This window comes from Symphodus melops (assembly GCF_947650265.1).
Source record: "Symphodus melops genome assembly, chromosome: 6".
Lineage (NCBI taxonomy): Eukaryota > Metazoa > Chordata > Actinopteri > Labriformes > Labridae > Symphodus > Symphodus melops.
In genome coordinates, this window is record NC_136696.1 from 21,797,280 (window position 1) to 21,818,129 (window position 20,850).

The following is a 20,850-nucleotide window of genomic DNA, read 5'->3' on the forward strand; positions in this document are numbered from 1 at the left end:
AGTAAACAACAAATGACATTTATAGGCTACATTTCAATCTACACATAACGAGCGCAACCCAGTTCTGGATTAAAGGAGGGTACCAGTTGTTTATGAGGCATGGCAGATCATCTGTAGGCTTTAACAGTGTTAGCCTGTGTAAGGAGGGCTCATCCTTTTACACACCCACTGAGCTCACTGCTGCTCTACACTCTCACAAAAGATGCCTCTGATTTTCGCCTCGTTTCTTCCCCTTACAGCCGGATTAGGGCTATGAAGCACAATGGTGTTGTTTGTACGCACACACACAAACGCACAGACACACATGTTTTGGAAAACAGCTTTTTGTCTTTCTTGTTGCCAAGAAGATGCTTGCTGTGTTCAATGTGATGCTTCATCAATGGTCAATTAGCTATGTTTAGCTAAATGACTATAAAAGAATGATTATAAAGTTAATAGCTTACATTGAATCAATCCAGAATGTATTTGCTGTAGAGTGTACATATTTGTATAGTGGTATGGATGTACCATTTTTTTATTTTGTAGAAAGCTTCTGTGAGGACCTTGGTTTGTGATGATTTTGGTGAAAGCAGTTCCTCTTATCTCATTGCTAATCTTGTCCTGTGAATTTGATATCAGAGATTTCTGATTAACTCTCTCCTCCTGCTGTCTTTTAAAAGTCAATCATAGCACTCTCTGTAAATCTCATGCCTCTTAGGTGTCAAACAAAGTCTGATGTTCAATGTGGTCACTGTTGTCTTTTTTTTAATTTATTAAGTCACATAGATGCATCAATATTCAGTCTGTTTCTTAACCATTTAAAAACTCTACCCAGTAGCTTTCAAGATAAATATCCCCACATACACACTGTGTTCAATCTGCTTGAACTCACTCTGTCAAAGAAGGATTTCAGTGTGCAAAGGTGTCCCCTGATGAGAACCTGGTTCGACAACAGTGAAAGATGGCAGCTCAGCGAACTCTCAGCCACAGATAACCAGGCCTCAGAGATACAGAGGCATCTAAATTTAGTGTTATCAGGATGCTCCTGGATAAGAAAGCTTGAGATTTCACACAGAACACTGGTGGTCACTTTGTTCATGTTCCAGTACAGCTGTGTGGGTACATTGAGTGAGACACAACATTATCCTGTGACTGAGGGAACAAACTGTCAGAGGGTTTCGACAATACAACTTTAACACAAACCAGGCACGAGACAGCATGCACATACATGAACGCTTCATTACTTCATTCTATAGTGTGACCTACAGACGCCAATACCAAGAAGTGAATATTAAAAATCACAACAGGTGGGGTGCTGGTAGTCTAAAGGTTATTGCACACGTCTGTTTTTACAAAGGTTATGGTCCTCCAAGCAGGTGGCCTGGGTAAGAAACCAAACAGTTCCTCCTTTCCTGCATGTCATTCCCCACTCTCATTCTTCCTGATTTCTGACCCTATCCAATGTCCTATCTCTAGATAGATAAATTAAAAGAGCTATCCTCTCATTTTTGCTTTTTATATCTTGAAATAAGATATTTGTCTACACTTTTTAAACAAGAAATAATACAAATACACTTACATGGTCCTTTATGCCACTATACCTGAATGAGCAGCTCAAAGGCTGTTGATATGTGCATCTTCTTTTGGTTTCCTCTCCAAGATTCTACCTGCAGCCAGGAGGTCACAGGTCCAACACCTAGTAATCACCTGTCTCCTTTGACAATATCATGAGATCAACATAGACATCCAATCTCGGTACTCGATTTATTTTTATTATCTCTGCATGTCTCTTTGTCTGTGTTTGTGTATTTGGTTGTGTGTCGGTTTATGTTCAGTACAACAAAGACAAATCTGATTGCTCATGATTGTTTGAAGCAACTTCAAAAAACCCACAATTCTCAACACATTCATTTACAGTTAAAATTGTAACAAGTGATCCAATGCTTTCTGAAACAGATCGGATATGGACCCACAGATAAGAATGTGAAACAAATGTGCCAAAGGAAGTAAATGCACATTTTTGTAATCAGAAACCCCGGTCCCTTTTATTGGACAAATGGTCCTGATCACAAAAAACGTGATCCGAAACAGACACTGAGAATTCAAAGTTGAAATGAAAAGATGTTATGATGGTAAATCCATCACTCATAACAACCTGTGATTGGCCTGTTCTGCAGCATGAACGAGCTGTGACCTTCAGCAGGTTCAGGGCATCAGGGACTCACAAGAAAAGATTCACTTCCTCGTTCATCCAAAGAGAAGAAAGAAAAAACTCAGAGGCCTGTTTCAAATCCAAACCTGTGTAAATCCTGTGGCATGAGTCCATGACGCGGTCCTGGGGAGGTTGATAGTGTTTGGGGGATTAACCCCAGTCCAGGTGGTCTTCATTTAGGCCCCTACCCCCATCAAGTGGCTGCGAGCTGCTGTAAGAGCTCAGCACGTGGTCTCCTATCAATCCTCATTGCATGGCTCTACTTTTTATATTCCTTTCAGCAGTATCAAGCTGAGCACTGCAGCTCATAAAACACTGTTGAACATGTTGAACGTTTATTCGACATGACAGAATCCATGATCAAGATTTTCGACTCTCTTTTTCCATCACAAAATATCCGATTTTTATAGCAAATGTAGAATGATTGATGGAGAAAAGAAAAGCTGAAGAGTAGGGAAAAGATAAGTTAGTGGCGTGTAAACTGACCAGCGAGAGCATTATGTTGATACAAAGAGTACACCAAACAGGGACAACGAGTCATTCAAGAAAAGTCAAGACAGGAAAAGAAAAAACAAAATAAGTTCAATCATGATGACAGGATTGATAATGATGAACTGGAGACTGAAGAGGACAAACACAAGGCAAACTCATCCACATTTCCCTCCACTATACATGCTAAATGCTCATGTATTGTCCCTCTCCTTGTTAGAATTTGAAGTTGTGTAAACAGGTCTAAATGGCAGGGAAGCTGCTGAAGATCTGAGGGAACCTCTGATCAAAGGCATCTGTACATGGAGCCGGTGTCCCTGTGTGTGTGTGTGTGTGTGTCTGTGTCTGTGTGTGTGTGTGTGTGTGTGTGTGTGTGTGTGTGCGTGCGTGTGTGTGTGTGTGTGTGTGTGTGTGTGTTTGACTCCCACCAATGTGATGACAGACATAGATCTGTCAGGTGATCTCTGCTGGATTTTGACGGTGTCTGTTTGCACAACACAACACAGTGGAAAGCACGCTCACCTGCACTTTAGCTTGAACGAAATCTCACATGCACTGTGCACAATTAAGATTAATTAAAAAAAGATCTAATGCTTATATTTTAAAGAAACACTACATGCAGATCAATAGGGACGGACAAATTACTCTGCTTCATGCTCGCTGGACAAGTGGCATGTGACTGATGGACAAATTCTCAGGTAGAGGCTTTGTGAGTTGAAGACACCTTTATCCTCGACACCTCTTGAGCAAACAAAGGCAGGGAGAGAAAAGAAAGAGGCAGGGTGACAGAGAGAAAAGCTGAGGGGGTTGAGTTCAAGACAGCTTCCCTACTCAGAAAGAGCTACCCTTTGAAAATCCCTTTAACAAAAAGAAACGGGGCAAAGTAAATGTCTTTCCAGGAAGTCCAAACTCTGGAGCGTTTGTACCGATTATTGTTCGAGGTGACATTGCATGAGAGCTCTTTTGGCTGGGCTGCTTCCATGCAGTCCAATCCAGAGGTAAATGGACCACCCATTAGCCTTGCCTGAAGAAATGCCTATTCAGTCTCAGAGCCTATTCACAGACCTGCCTGTCTCTCTGGGCTCGCTCCAGGCTGGGGATTGGGGGGAGTGGCAGGGTTCCTAAAAGCATAGATCTGGGGAATGAAGTTTGGTTGCCGAGGGCTGCCGAACGGGCCACAGCGAGCCAGAGTCGAGGGGGTCCCCTGCTGCGGGAGAGCAGGGCTTTGATTTGCCACTCAGCTCCACAGCCATGTCCCAGAACAATCGACAGCTAAAACCCCAGGGGACAAGCTTGGTGAGAGGAAAGGTTAGCAGTAGGGTGGGCCCATGTTGTGCATGGTGGTGACAGTGACATTGACAATGATGGGGGGACAATGTGGCAGCAAGCAGCTGTGTGGGAGGTGACAGTGGGGTGAGGAAAGAGGTTGAGTCTCGAGGGGCTCTGCTAACAGATTCCTTGGACCGGAGTGTTGGATTGAAAGAGGCAGGCTTCACTTGTGGGCCAGACTTTACTTGTGCAGTAGAAAACTGGGTAACCATGGAAAATCTGTGTGGAAGTTCTGGTGAATTGGAAAGGTTTACAGTAACCTTTGTTTGTGCTCTTCAGACTTTTGGTACACCCTGTGCAAATACTGGAATGAAAAACCTTGGCTGTTTTTGAGGATAAACGTGTAGTAGTGAATGGTTCCTGCTGTGACAATAGTCAATGTTAATGTCTGATTCTGTCGTTGTCTGCCATATAACTTCTATAAGATTGAAGGGCAGCCTTGAAAGAGTCGTCATGCCTCTAGCAGATGGGATCGGGCCCACCTGGAGTAAGCCTCACGTGTCAGCTTTGTATTACAGTTTCGAGCACCTGACAATGTGGCTCACATTATGGGAAGCTGCAAAGCTCTGCATTGAGAATAGAATTTGATACAGTGTGTTTTGGGAATAACCATATTACTTGGCAAATCATCAGTTATAGCATCCTCCTCAAGAGCGACTTTGTAGAGAACAACTTACTGTACTTTTATGCGATCTCTCAAAATTGATTGTACTTCCTGTTCCTCAGTTTCTAGATTGGAGCTGAATTTGCTGAAAAAGATATTTGTTAGTACAGATTTATTCTGACTAACAGTATATCTACAAATACTTATTTGTATGACTCTCCTTCCTTTTCTAGTTTTCCCTTTCTTTTGCACCAAATCCAATAAAGGTGGCATATTCACTCATGGACCTATAATACTGTAGATACATACTTGCACAAAGGTAGCGCAGCACAAATGTCGAATACAGGTTTATCAGTGTTCTCACAAAGAACCAAAGCATTACATAAAAGTCACAGCAAAACAAATGCCACAGACAAGTTTTGAGATTTGAGCATTAGTTTACAGACCTGAAGGGTCAGCGAGTGCTTCTGGGCACTACGTGCCAACCCAGCAGAAAAACTGTGTTTTTAAATAGCCAGTCTCATCCCAGAAGAGACTCCCTGCACAGAACACCTCCCTTCTCCTTGAGCTTGATGGGGCCCAGAGAAGGAGCCCACAGAATGCTGATAACTCCCCCCCACCATTCACCGGCACTCTGGTTCATATTTTTGTGGAGGTCCATTGACTTTCTCCTTTTCAGTCTCCCTTTAATCCCTGGGTCTGTGTCCTCAGTGGCTCTCTACAGAGGGGCTATTATTCAGGACCTTATTACTGCGCCCCTCGCGGCTTATCTCCTTCCTGGTGACAGTCTTTTCAAGCCTCTCCCTAATGACCTGGGGAAGCTCACATGCTCAACTTCCCAGGGCTGCGGGGCCCCGCTGATGTCAGAGGGGGTGGCCCCCACGCAGGGGCTCCTGGTTCTGCCAATGAAAAAGAGAGGCACGAAAAGGTCCACCGGTGCATCACATATTCACACTTTTCATGCATCCGATGTCTCCTTCATGTCACTGTGCAGGTGGAAAAAGCCACGCTGAGGGTGCAGTCGGACTTCTCCAAGGAAACGCATCCGTATTTGTTTTGATTACAGTTAGCTCTGATGCACTTCAAATGATGTCATCTATGATATCTACCATTGTTTTTGTTTTTGTCTGCCTTGATGACAGAATAAAATATGATTTTGCTGCATCAAATAACGTTTCAAGTGTAGAAGGAGCATAAAACTTCAAGCAAAGCGAAAAAAATAAAAGGATGCAGTTTCATTGGTTAAAAGTTCCAAACCTCATGTTGATCTTCCAGAGTGGTCTGCTGGCACACGCTGTGACACATTCTGCATCCTTGAGCCTTGATTAAAAGTCGAATATAGCCAACCATTCATCTTTGTCAAGACAAGTGAGGGGATTGAATTGCATTTATATTAGTGAAAGCTTTTCATTCCACTTACATGGATATACTTGTCCTAGTAAATCAAAAGAATGGATCCCCAGACGGGACCTCTGTTTCTATTCAGTCAAACTAGCGTGCCTCCAACTCCCTTCACTGTGCTGAAAACATTGCGTTACAACATACAGCAAATATCATGCATAGGGGCTTTTGAAGCACAGACAACCCCAGCTGTTTGAAGCTCAGCTTGCTCATTCACATGCAATTTCAAATAACATGAATGCTACAGGGATGAGTGAGTAGGAAAGAACTCTCTTTTTGGTGACTGTCAGTATCCTACTGGTACACCCAATTATCCTCCCCATCTCCCAGCTAAACCCTGTGGTGTCTTTGGAGAGGTCCAAACAGGGCATGGCTGTCTATTATACTTTAATCTTAGATTGGACCCACAGGGTACAATAAGCTGACAACAATTCAGTCATTAGAGCAGGCACATTGCTGTCTGCAGTATTCAGAGATCATGGGAAATGTGACACAGGTGCCTTCCTTTTTTCTCACATGGCATACAGGCCTGCCGCCCCGAGGCCAGGGGGAAACGACCGTGCTTAGTGTTTGTGTCTCCGAATCATAAACTACTTAAGACTTTGAGAAAACATGTTGAACTGGTCCAATTAAGAAAGTAATGACTTTAGTGAGGCTATTTACTGCACAAAAATCTGGAGACATGCAGGGTGAGCCCTGGAGGAGGTCATGTAAATCCTCTGCTAAGGCCTGCTTTCACCCGCCTCCTTTTTTCTCTTACTTCCTACATCACCATCTGGTCCATCTTTAGAGCTGTGAAAGATTGCACTGCATCCTGAATGTTTGACCTTTAAACTGTGAAAAAGAGGGAGATTTAATAAATGTATATCCTGGTCGGGTTCTTTCAGTCATCATACCAGCAAATTTAACAGGGTAAAAAAAATAAGCCTAAAGACTATTGTAAAAAGTTTAACTGCAACAGTTTGCATGCACTGGTTTTTTTTTGTTAATAATCCCACAAGGCTTTTTATCTATTTACAACCTTTCTGATAATCTGAGCGTTTGTGCTTCTTGCACTGTGGGTCTGAAATGAAGTAATGTCGTTTTGTTTTCCTATCTCAGCTGTTACTTTGGTGTGTGTACTCTTACCATGACCCTCAAAACTACTGCCCCAACTATGAAAATAATACCAAAGTTGCTGTTATTAATAAATTATCCCTCCACAAGGTCAAACGTTCTCCCTTTTCACCCACTGAAGTGTCCTTGTCTGTGAAACTTGTTGAATCTTAAAAGCCTTTTGGAGTGGAGCAACTGATGCCCTTTAACCCTCACGTTTGTGTTTTTTTGGAAGTGCTTTTAGGAAAGCCTAAACCCACTTTTAATTACCCCTAAACACTCTCCCGCCCCTGTCTTCACCAACAAGGTTACTGAGGGGACAAAGAATGCACAGGCACAGCGGTGACGTCAAACAGCAAATGCACCGAGGTCTGCTCCGTGAAAGAAAAGCCAAGAAGTTTAAAGCTAATCAAGAGACACTCAAACCCACAACACCCAAAAAAGCTCAACAAAACATCTCTGCACGAAAGAAAAGAGAAGGATTACACATTTAGCTCTAAACGGGCAATCGAATCTGATAGAAATCCATTAAGTGATAGGGTCTTTGAATTCCTGAACAAAAAAAAGGGCCTTCCCTTTGGAGCGTGTAAGTGCCCCCCATAAGTGCTTTAACGTCAGTGCTGTGCATTGGAGGTTGCATTAATGAGACTTTCAAGAATGTAAAAAGTAAGTGACCTATTTTCTATTCTTACTTGTTATTTAATGACATCAATGCCCTTTAAATAGTATTGTTTTACACAGAAAGATCAAATAAATTATCCATTTTATGTGAGCGTGTGCATAAAGAGGGTTTGTTTTTTTTATGCTGGTTCTTCGACATCAATCTTTGATCACATTTAAGTCAATGTATACGCAAAGGTCTGTTTTCTGTAAACAGGAAACATCTCAGAACTGATAATAAATCCAAGTGAGATACAGCTGTGTTGTCCTAATCCTTACAAGTCAGCACTATATCCTGAGATCAGACACAGTCATTCTGTCCCCTGGGACCGACTTAACTCCTGTGGTTACGGATCCTGACAACTCAGTTGAGCTAAAAAAGACCTGGAGTTTATCTTTCTGCATGGTAACAACTGGCATCAAAGGGAACCTGGGGGAAAAGGGGGCTCTGATAATAATGGAAAGTGTTTTGACATCCAGGTTTAAGTAATTATTGGATTTAGATAAGAGGGGAATTCCATCCGATGTGAGGTAAAACAAACAAAACTGAAGATTGCAAATTATTCCACCAACAGCAGAAGTCCCACTGCAGCCTCGGGGCAGGTGTAGCACATGACATCATGGGTCTAATCACACATGAACAATGGAAAAATGCATGTTGGTACAGTGCTGTGGAGCCTTGTAGCTCCCTGCAGGGTCAGCATCAGGGCACAAGATTTTAAAGTACAGAAGAAAAGTAAAACTTGATACTTTGTTACATTTCTAATTAAATTAAATTGCGAATATTCTCCTCCTGAATTTCCCTCAGGATCAATAAAGTATCTATCTATCTATCTATTTATCTATTGAGTGTGAAGAGAAAAGCTTCAGTGAGTAAACGCATCTATCTTTAGTAAATTAACATGCAGCCGCAAATGTCTGACTGTATGAAACCAACTGTGACTCAACTTGTTCCACATCCTCTCCATCTGTGTTCCCTAATTAGAAATGTTACAACAAAATGTAACATATAATCATGGTCGAGGAGGTACTGCTCTTTTTTCCCAGATGCAGGTGTAGACAAATACAAATTCTATTAAACCGCACTCTGGGTTTGAACATGCACACAGAGGCTGCATTCAGATGTCAGCAAAAGTAAATAATTGTGAGAATTACAAGATGTTGATATAAGACTACTGCATTGTGTTCTACTTTGTATTTAATCTTCCGATCTTCTTACCAATGAACAGAGTAGCAAGAAGAACCCCTCCCCTCCCCCCTTCAGACTCCATGTCTTTTTTTTAAGTTAACCACTTTTATTTCCTGATTTCATACTGATATCACTTAATATCACACAGCAAACATGTCACAAAAAAGCTATCACAATATTCCAGCAGACATAAAATAACTTTAATCCTGACTTGTGTTTTAGTCCACATGGATGATGTAAGTCTTATATTTACTCTGCTTTAGCTCTCTCTTAAATAAATATCTTAGTGCTCCATCATGTTCATTATCTGATCTTAAAATCTGTTTGTTTGCTGTGTGGATTAGGCTAGGTGCATTGCAGTGGGCTTAACAGATTTTCCTTCTGGTGAAAGCGCTGCGGATAAAATTATCTTGACGAGAGCTGTAAGAGAAATACAATCTAAAAAGTGGCAGGCTTTAATACGAAAACGTTAAGCTGAGGGGAACTATAAAACTAGTAGGGATTATCTCTATTTGAGTACCTTTTTTAACCATTGCTATAAGAATATTGATCGAACAGCTCTAACTGTTCCCTACAACCTTGTTTGTGAATAGTCAAAAAGAGTATCCTTAGTCTTGTTGTATTGTTCAGTTTAGGCAGAAGACAGCTGAGTGATGTGAGGTAGTGTCTCGTTTTGTTTTTGGTCTGAATCACCTAACAATTCACAGTTTATGTGAAGTAAAGGGGGGGCATTCTCAAATATCTGAAATCAACGAGGTATTCCTACTTGTTCCTTTTCTGCCTTTTCGAGTCATTATTACTTTTCCTCCTGACAAGAATTTGTCTGGACCTCCAGTCTGGCACAAATGACTGAATTTGTTTTAGGGCCAATAGTACCACATAGTGGGTTTGGGTTACCCAGTAGAATGCCAATACAAGTACCATACAATGTAAGTCCAGCACAGATGACTACAAAGGGCACACCCTGCCCTATGACCTTTGTGTTTACTGCCTAAAAGGACATTAGAGGTAATGACACCTCTTAAGATGTCAATAGAAGCCACTGCTCTGTTACCCACAGACATTATTACTCACATACCAAACAGCCCTCAAACTCATCCCCCTTCACCTTACTTCAGAAACACAAAGACGGTAAACATGCTTCCATCACACTAAAAATATATGACCCATAAAAACTATGAAGAGTGAGTTTGTCTCACTTAGGCATCTGCCTGAAACTCCTCAATTTGTCTTCTTTATCCCCGAGGACCTGTGTTGTGGGAAGAATATAGCTTTACAACTGCCAGTTAGAATTCTCCAGTTTAGTGATGCACATCAATCACTTTACAAAATATGTGTTTTAACAAAGCTGTAGATTGTGAGATTTACTTTACCCAACACAGTATTTCATCATTTCCTTAACTGACTGCCAACTTAAGTTGCATGAATTGCTACAACTTAAATGGTTAAAAGAAAAGGAGACGCAAACCTACTTATTTCAATAGACACACTGTACTGTAAATCCCGGTGCCTAGAGGAAAGTATAAAAAACATTGTGGACACTGCTAGGATGTCAGCTTTACTGTACGTCACAAATGTTAGCATGACTGGCTTATCAACTAGTTAAAAGTAGTCATTCTGTATGAGTAACATTGTATCTCCAAGGCCAAGAAACACATTTTAAAGTGATAATCATTTTTTTTAGTGAGAAACAAATTGTTAGAAAAAAAAAGCCTCAAGTCACTGTTTTGCTGTGTAGTGGCCTATAAAAGTTTTAAAATGTATGAATACAATCTTTTACAGCCTAACTGGCCTTAGCACTACACTGTCATACGACAACAATACAGCTCCATTGTTTATGTCTTCTAAATGCACCACCAACCTGAAAAAGCTAGCAGTACTTTGGTTTGACTTAATGAAGCTACTGTATATATCCTGTTCAAGGTCTTTTTTTATTGCTATCTTGCTATTTTTAAACATAACAACTTTTTATGCTCAATAAGACTTGACGAGCTAGCTAGCCAATGCTAACTTGCAATTTCAGCTAACTCCAGCTGTCATTTCACTAAGCAAAACCCACATTAAATACCCATTTTATTACATTTATATCCATTATTTAAAAAAATACAATTTGAAGTGATAAATCCACGACAGGTCTTAATGTGAAAATATATGTTGTACTTTTACTGAGAGCTTGTCAAGCATAGACAGTTAACAAGGAGGCAGCAATGTAGCCAATGCCAATTAGCTTAGTAGACAAGGAGGTCTTCCTCCGACTTAGAGCTATCTGGAGCCAGATCTGACTCTCCCTCCTTCACCTGCTCCTCTTTTTGCAGTAACAGATAAAAGTAGGTGACCAGTGCACTACAGAGAGCAAACAGTGTTATCCAGCCTGGTCCAGACATGGCGGCATGCGTCCCTGATAGGATCTGTACTCTATCAATGACAAACGGGGTGTAACAGGACAGATTCGAGGGTTTTGCAGTGCACGTCCTATATGTGTGTATGTCTTAATGGATGTGAAGCAGTTAGTGTTGGGATATGGGGGAGGAGAGCTGGACAAATACTCAAGGTGAGCTGTCAGGAATGGTATGGAAATGACTGGCCATAACCTCAGTTCACCTTTACTTTGGAGTTTTTGTGAATGGGACCAGTGTCGCTCTCTGAGAGCGCATGTTGAAACAACTTCTGCAATTAACTGGAAAACCCCTTACCACACACTTTTTTAAATCCTTTTGAATCTTGTTGTCATAACATGTAATTGAACAGTTTATGTAATTAAATATTCGTAAATTACATTATTTGTTTATAGTAGCTTCCCTAGACATTAAAATTAGATTTTGAAGAGTTGATTCTCATAGTAAATGGAGTTTTGTTAACGTTACTTATTAAACAAATAGGAAGTGGCATAGGACCAAATACAATTTTGTTGACAGATAAAGAGCAGAGAAGATTAAGATTAAGACATTTCAGAGATAAAAATTCATATCAAATAAATTCATTAGAATAATAAAAAAGAGGTATTTAACCGTTATTTAACCAGGTAATTAACCCATTGAAATCAAGGGTGAGCTGGCCAAGAGGGCAGCAGCACTGACATTATAGATCTTATATGATTAACAAACAATAAGTTAAGAGAAAACAAAACTACAATATTGGTTCACAAATAACTATATATTTATATTGCTAAAATTGTTCATGTTTATGATATTGCATGCACATCTACTATAAATCTTTTGTTTGTCTGTTTGTTTGTATCTATCCATCTCTCTCTTTCTACCTCTATCCCACTTTTTTTGTTCCAATAGGTCACAACAGATGGCTGTTCACCAATCAGTCATGGTTTACCTGAGGGATTCTGTCTTTTTAAAGGAAGTATTTCCCTGAAAGTACGTCCAACTGTTAGCTCTTTTCAGTTCATTTAAAAATATATGACGATTTATTTATTTATTCATGTCATACATTCTCTCCATAATAGATTACCGGTAATTCAAAACTAAATGCAGCTGTCTTCAAATGTGATTGCTTTATCATCACTGCTATCAATCAATTCACCCACCAAAGCAAATTATTTAGTGATCTCTGTATTGTTTAAGTCATTCAGAGACCAGTCTTTTCTGTCAGAATGTTTCTCTCAACCAGCCATTGTTGTAATGATAATCCCTGACCTGTAATCTGTAGGACTGAACAGTGCCATAGTTTGTACTTGCAGCTCCCTCCGTGGACTCGCGCTGACACTCGTCTTCAGCAAGCACTTCTGCCTCTGCGTTTGATCTACAGTACTCTTCAATTACACCATGTAGCAATCATCTCAACATCCCAAAGATGGTGATTGAAGTTAAAAGGATTCACACTGATAATTTACCGACACACTCGGCTATGTTAGTGAGCCACGTTTTTGGAAAGCCATGTTTTAAGGGAGTTTACGTCTTTGTCAGTGTTGGTCCTTTAATCTATAATTGTAGATATTTATTTTTCCATGTATTCCATGCTCCACAGTAGTACTTGCCTACACACTGTTCCATACAGTTCACACTGTTATACTGTGTGTTTTGGTTTATGATGACACCCTCAGATATACATGACAGCTAAGTACTCGGAAATGGGGCCCCTGTTCTGAACATCCACATACCTTCCTTTATGTGACAGGTTTTTCCAAAGGTGCAAAGGTGAGACATGAGTGACTTAAACTCTATTGAAAAGTTAGACCTCTTCTTGAAGGAAACAAGAGAGTTTAACAAACAGACACCTATAACACAGGATGGGATTAGCACTTTTGTGGGTGTTGCATGAGGATTATGAAATGGGATCATTCTAGAGTTAAACTATAAAGGTTTAGTCTATTTTATGACTACAAACGTAGTATTTAAGCTGAAAATGTGCTTCATTTGTTGGGGCTATATTGTTAAGACTGGGTGCAAGGACTTTTTAACTTTTTGGCCCAGTTATATTTGGACTGCCAGATACTCATCCCCAGGTCTGACCTTATAAATCCCTATTATAGACCTGGGCAAACTAGGGCCCACAGGCCACACCCGGCCCGTTGTGCATGCCTGTCTGGCCCGCTCGAGGCCAATCATGAATCAAAAATACTGTATATACTGTATATACAGCTCAGAGGAAAAACCAAGTCATCCTAAATCTTAAAGTCTAATACCATAGACTTGCTCATGATGGGAGGCCTGCAACGACAAAAGAGCCATTTATTGTCTTAACCTCTTACACATCCTGTCCACCATTGTTGTTCTGTTTAATCCATAGACTAAATCTGTTGTGGATGTGCTCAATCTTCCATATCATCCACGGCCTCCATTATTCTCAGCTGTTCTTATTTATAGTCCACTAAACATTGCCACGCACAGTCCTCACTATGGATAAAGGATAAATCCATGGATTAGGATGATTCAGCATTTTCAGTGCTTTGTAAGGGCTGGCCGGGTGTAAACTCCCAAGTATAATCAGTGTACAAGACAAAACAGCTTTGGTTTTAGAGATTGGGAGGGATGAATCACATGATGAACACGCACAATCTTGGAAATGATAAATGGAAACTGAATGTTTGTGCTTCTGAAGGGAGATTATGATGTCTTGCTTGGACACAAAGAGAAAACGATTTGGAGCAACTGTGTCTTGGATACTAATATTTTCTGTTGTACCTTTAATTATGAGGGATTAAGCAAGTTTAAACAGAATGTAAGTGAAATGGAGCACTTTATTGGCATGTCAGGATAATTTCCACATAAATCATCAAAACACTGTCTTGTATTTGAGTCAGATATTAATACAGTCATCAGGCAGGACAAGTCTTTCCTATAAGGTAATTCTGTAAGACAATTTATCAACCTTTTTTTTTTCTTTGCTCTTGTCTGGGTTGCAAAAAAACTCAATCCATCAACATGTCTAATGGGTTTTCAAGAAAAAGTAAAAAAAAAAAAAAATCAGGTTTCGAATTGTTTAATAGTTTGAAGAATAAGCCACCCGTGGAGAGTAGAGAATGTTCTCGAGGCTTCACAGCTGACGTCTAGACCTGCTTTGAAGTCCCAGAGGAGCTCTTTGTGAGAGATGGGAGCAACTACTCCAACACAACCAAAGACTGGTATTTTCAAGGGTGACAATAGAAGAGAAAACACCTAAGAAAGAGAGATCAAAAAAACGTAAACAAATTAGGAATTTGTAAACCATTAAAAAAAAATCTGCTATTGTGTGTCGGGGCTCGGGCAGATTAGTGTCCAGGCCCACCTGGGGTTTAGACCCTCTTCACATCTTTAAACCTACCAGAAAAAAAGTTCCTCTGGAGTGTTTTGGCATTCCTGGTGGACAGCACAGGGAAGAATGAAACGAGCAGAGACCCACTCAGACGTCACTGACTTGGTCTATGACCCCCCACTGGCTGTGGGGAGCCAATTAGATTCTGCCCTTCTTGAAAAGGAAACCAATCACTTTTTGTCTTTAAACAGAAACATTCATTAATTATAAGCCTATTTGTTTTCTTCCACTAATCCCTGTACTAAGGATGTACATGGTTTTAAATGTCAGGGGAATGTTAGCATTAGCAGCACATATGTCTCTGGTCTCTTTGTGGCTGTGAAGTTTTGGATTATCACTGACGAGCGTTGGATTACAGGGTCCCTGCCGGGATGTCAAAGGGCCACGCTGGCTCCTTTCACCTCCGCCCTCAGTGCTGCAAAGCATCAGTGGCAGGGGTTACCTACCATCAATGATTTGCTTCAAGAAGATCAGAAGGCCTTTTCAGCATTCAGAGTCCCTATTGACCTGCAGCAGTCCCCCCCTCTCCATTGAATTACGCCCCAGTTATATCTTGGCGAGCTCGCACAAAAGGATCCCCCATGGAAATCTGGATCCAAACAATGGACTTAAAAGGCTAGACGAAGACCAACGAGTGCAGTTTAGAGCTCTGACCACAGGGAAGTGAGGCTTTGTGTACAAACAATACAAAGAGACAGGTCTTGGTATGGCACAGATTCAACTCTTTAGCACAAAAACCAAAATCAAAAAAGAGTAACAACACATTAAAATAAAAAATAAAAAACAAGTGTTGATTAGAGGGAGCAAGAAAAAAACTTGTGTTATGATTTTGGTTTATGTCAGTTATGGTATCCTCCTGTGGACAAAGTGTAACAGTGTCTTGAGTGTGATCCCTCTGTCTGACTCCTACCCTGCTGCAGCATTTGCAGACATGAAAAGATAAAGACTAAATAGAAATAATGCATCTTCTTCTTGATGGTCTTGTTAGCTGCTAAAAAGACAGTTTCTAATTTCTGTCTTTTTTTCTCACCAGATAAAACTAGTTGTAGGAGCTTTAAAATGAAAAAAAGTAGACAGAATATATTAACTGAATGGCAAACCAATACCTGGTTTAAAGATGTTAACAACAGTCCAAAGTGCAATGCATTACACTTTTTGCTCTTTTTTTAACTGGTTTTTTTTTCAATATGTGCACTGGCATGTGTCTTAAAACAACGCTCTACAATCACCACAGCTTTCTGAGGTTATACACTTCTAGACTTGATACATTTTCAGTACCAGTAGAATAGAGTCTGCGCCTGTAATCGAGCAGCAGTATGGCCTTGAGGAACTTGCCTCCAGCTGAACTCAAAGTAGAAACAGATTACTAAAAGACTTCAGTTGTGGATTTTGACTGACACTGCTTTGTAGCACGTTACAACCAGAGCGGTCATCATCCAAGTGAAGTCACAGTTCTGTGAAAGAGCCCTGCTTTCATATTCCAGTTCACGTATTCCATAACTTTATCAAGTCAAATAAGAATACAGGAGTAAGTGTGCGATTTCCATTCAATTTAATCAATATTTAATAAAAACAATATGGACATGCTTATGTAAAAGTGGAGTAAATATACCCATGGTGTGTGTCTATGTGTCTTGCCGTGTTAAATTCAGGTGCTTGCGTGCATGCCTTTGCATTAAATGACTCATGGCTTTTTGCCAGATGTCCCAGAATACACCCGGATAACAAATAGTCTTCAAGCCGAGGAGATGCCAGGGGAGCATTTTTTTTCTCGTGCTGGTGCGCTCGGCTGGACAGATCATTTTGGGATTGTAGCCAGAGATTTTTGAGGGAATATGAGAGGGCAACCTCCTGCAATCAGGCAGTGTCGGTGACCAGTCGAGTGCAACGCAACTGCGAGCTGCCACTCAAGATGCCGCCAGATCTTCCTTTAGAAGTAGACTCCTGATGAGCTGTTACTGTGGCTGGATTTTTTGTGGATGTGTGTGTGTATTTTTTGCAAAGGCCCAGGGAAAAGACTAGACAAGCAAACAGCTGCTACACATATTTTTACTGGACCAACAGGAGAGGAATAAGGAGGCAATTAGAACAATGTTCAAAAGTGCTTTAAAGCACCAAAATAACTTTCAACTCTGCTTGACAGGGGTCACATCTACACTTCATTTGTAATATCTGTACAAAACTACATTTGTTTTCTATTAAAGTCACCTGCACCTTTGCTTTTTTTTTGGTGATTGCATGTTTTAGCCACACTCAGTTGACTGCATGTTTCAGCATGTGTTAATTTTGACCACATTGGCCAATAAGAAGAAGTTGCAAGCCACTACTGCCCTCTATCTGTTACATTTATAACTGCAGTCTCCTCTCTCTTCTGAACCCAATCAGCAAACCTTACATGTGACAATGTTGTGGGGCTCTCGGTGCAAATGCAGCTATGAATGTTCTGAATTCATTGTAATGAAATTGTAATGAACTGCTGCTCATGGGGGGGTGGGGGTGGTCTATTTTGAGAAATGCATGAAACTGGCTCAGCAGCGTTCTCGTTTAAAGGAAGACTCCCTGCAGTGAGCTCTCAATGTCCATTGGTATCACACAGCTAAAGGCCTTGTATGGACGGACAGTGGGCATGCAGACATACATTGAAGCTCTTCTATTGGGCCGTGATGCTGTGCCCATACCCCCTGTTGCTCCTCTCTGTCCCCCCAAGCGGGTCCTCCCATTCATTTGGCTCATTTGAATTCCAACATGGGAGACCTCTGATGAGCCGGGTGAACTGTTACACTACCCGACAAGACTGCTAATTAATCCCAGCGACTGTACACATCGGCTCTGCTGTGTTGACTTGTGACCATAAATCTGTTCGTTTGCACCTAATGAGTCTGATGCACCTGTCTGCAGTCAGTAATCACTCACAGACAGGCCAGCAGACAGACATCAGAGGGGGTTTGCTTTGCCTGAGCCTTTAGTTTAAAGAGGTAAGAACAGGGAAGAGACCATAATGAAATATCAGTTTATGTAAGAGTGGTTGAAGCAAACAACATCTTTACCCCAGTGTGTGCTTAATAGTTAACCATCACAGTTAATTCAAGGATCTAAGTGTACTTTTTTTTTATTAAGGCTTGCCTGCTTACTTTTACAATGTTGTCATTCATTTTACTAGTTTACAGCATGCTGTGTTATTTTTGATAAGTACTCAGGCCTGCTTTGAACACATCTAAAAGGGATTGACGAAAGGTTACATCTGTTTTTGAGAGAAAAACGTGTTGCTGGTATTAACAAACCCAGGGAGGGGATCAAAGACAACAACAATTTTGGACTTTTTCCAAAAATCCTGCTTGAACTGAAAAAAAAGAGAGCTGCCGAAAAAAGAATTTCAACCAGTGTCTTAAATGAAGTCAGGAGGTTGATAACAGTTAGTTACATCATCTTAAATTGAATTGTACAAAACAGGCACATTTTAATGGTTCATTTATAGATATATGCATCTACATTTTCATGCATAAGAAATATGTATGTATATACTTGTAGTATTTTATTCACTTGTTATATGTAACTTGCTTCTCTGTTTACGTGTGGATTGTTCTTTGCTTCTATTGTTTTGAATATAAATATTGATTTCACTGTAGAAGCAGCAACATGGAGTCCAAGACAAGTTCCTCCAAAAGGACCAAAAAGTGCATCTTCAGTTTCATTCTGTATAGTGTCGCATCGTATGGAATTGTATTGTAACTTGCTTTATTATAACTTTTCTTAAGTTCTCTTATATCTTATCTTACCTTAAGTATCATATCAAATATTAAAAAAAACTTGTCACTAGGCAGCTTGAAAATAAGATAAGAAGAAAAATGCAGCATCCTTGGATGACCTTAGTTTCTGAAGAACTGCCAGAAAACCAGACTCAGCTCTTTACACGAGAATAAATCTGATAGATCAAATCCCAAACTGTGGCCAACATCGTAATTATCGCCCCTCCTGTGACGCGTACCAGCTCTCGTCTCATCCATCCTTGTTTAACCATGATGGAGGTTTCCTAGACCTCACCCGACTTCCTCTGATCACTTCCTCCACCTGCAGTGTTTCTCCCTGGTGATTTAAGTCATTCTGGCACTTCTCCCGCCTCTGCCCTTGTTCCTTAACAGCAGGGGGAGGAACTCTCTTTCTCCTCTCCCTCGCAATCTTCCTCCCTCCATCACTTCTTTCATTCTTGTCTTTCCTCCTCTCTCTTCTTTTTTTTGTGTCTTCTATTGGATTCACTTCTTCTTTTTTTTTTGCTCTTTCCTCAGACTCCATAAATGTGACAAATATTCCACCCAGCTGCTCATACGCTGATGTATCACACATACACACACGCAAACACACCCATAGATACAATTACATGAATCAAACACACATAAAAAGGAATATGTTTGAAGATAAACAACCACTGAGGAGCACCCATTAAACTCATGAATTTAGAATTGTGTGTTGGTGGAAGATGGTACCCAACTTCTGAAATAAAGAGGACACCCACTCGACCACAAATTCACTAATGGCTCTCATTATGCCATTCCATACAAAATAGCTTAATTGCAGTTTGTTTACACATGTGGCGAAGTCTCCTTTTCATGTACAGTAATTCAGACCATGTGCACGCACTATCACAAGATGTAAAAAGTACATTGGGGGAAGTTTCTGAGTCACCGTAGCGTTACAAATGAGGCTTCATTATGAAGAGGTACATGCATTGGTGTTCGCAAACGTAGCTTGTAAACATAACAAACAGGCCTGAGTGTTTATTAGCTTCGATCTTGGCTCGTATATGGTTTCACAAGCGTAAATAAACGCGAAATAAATGTGAAATGATGCTCAGCTGTGAAATTCGTACAACAGTCAACTATCTTCACGGGGACTCATCAAGATTTTACTCAGACTCAAATATGACATGTTGGATTGTTGTTTTTTTTTGCAGTTTTATGAGTGGTTTGTTGTTGCTCCATTATTCACAGCAATGTGCTTTTAGTCAGTTTCCACAAACTTACTCCCTGCCATGAAAGAATCAACAATGAAAAACATACCAATATTACTGATGTTTCTTTGTTTCTCATTAAAAATCGCTTTAACTCCCAAAAGCTTGTTTTTCTTTCTTTACTATTAAACGTTCTTTCAAAATAATATCCTGGATCCTGAGGTCAAGTTTTCAATAATATTGACCACTAAATTCCTACAAAACTAACGACATCCAATTAGCTGCAGCTAGCATGCTATCACATCAACACAGGTTAGGAAACATAATAAACAGTATACCTGCTGAACAGCAGCATGTCAGCATGACATCTGTGCTCTGATGAGCATGATGGTAGAATGCAATCATAAATATTTCTCTTAAGCTGTCTTTTTACAGTCTCTCAGATCCTCTGGCTTGGCTGTAGAAACTTCCTGTCTGCTTTCTTTTAATTTCAGCTGTGATTTCACTCAGATAAAATGTATTGTCATGCACATTATTTGTGTAATATGTTCCTTCTGACACTCACACGTTCCTCTCCCTCCACCCAAACAGCTAGACAGCCCTTCCCTTCTGTCCACATGGAACTCATCACCATCCAACACACACAATGTAACTTTGATACACCACAAACAGATAAAACAAAGTAATCCAAGGACTAGAGAGAAAACACTTCCATTTGTTTGCTTACTTGCCATCAGTATTTGACACAGGTTGGTTAGATGAAGTTGTTCATCTCAAGCAACTTGTAAGGGAAGGAAAAGATATAACACTGAGAAGTTTTTCCTCCTGTGATGTATTTTGTTTACTGTTCCAATGTGATTTAGGATGAGCAAAATGACCTTCTAAGCAAATAAACAAAGTATTGTTCATTTCTTACCTGCTTTTTTTTTTTTTTTTTTACCAGCCTATGATACATCTCATGAGATAGATAGATAGATAGATAGATAGATAGATAGATAGATAGATAGATAGATAGATAGATAGATAGATAGATAGATAGATAGATAGATAGATAGATAGATAGATAGATAGATAGATAGATAGATAGATAGATAGATAGATAGATACTTTATTGATCCCGAGGGAAATTCAGGATGAATCCACATCCTGAAGACAGATTGAGAATGGCTAAATGAAAGAGAGAAAATGAGTAAAGGAGGAGT